The following is a 371-nucleotide window of genomic DNA, read 5'->3' as shown; positions in this document are numbered from 1 at the left end:
ACCACGCCCGGCTAATTTTTTGTATTTTCAGTAGAGGAGTTTCACCGTATTAGCCAGGATGGTCTCAATCTCCTGACCTTGTGATCCGCCCACCTCGGCCTCCCAAAGTGCTGGGATTATAGGTGTGAGCCACCGCACCTGGCCAACATAACAGTATCTTAAAGCTGACGTTGGACTCAGTGTTTTAAAATTTTAATAATAATAATTATTATTATTATTATTATTTTTGAGTTGGAGTTTCGCTCTTGTTGCTCAGGCTGGAGTGCAACCACACGATCTCGGCTCACTGCAACCTCTGCCTCCCGGGTTCAAACGATTCTCCTGCCTCAGCCTCCCAAGTAGTTGGGATTACAGGCATGTGCCGCCATTTT

Source organism: Colobus angolensis, unplaced genomic scaffold, assembly GCF_000951035.1.
Source record: "Colobus angolensis palliatus isolate OR3802 unplaced genomic scaffold, Cang.pa_1.0 Scaffold142, whole genome shotgun sequence".
Lineage (NCBI taxonomy): Eukaryota > Metazoa > Chordata > Mammalia > Primates > Cercopithecidae > Colobus > Colobus angolensis.
This window is presented reverse-complemented; position numbering follows the sequence as displayed.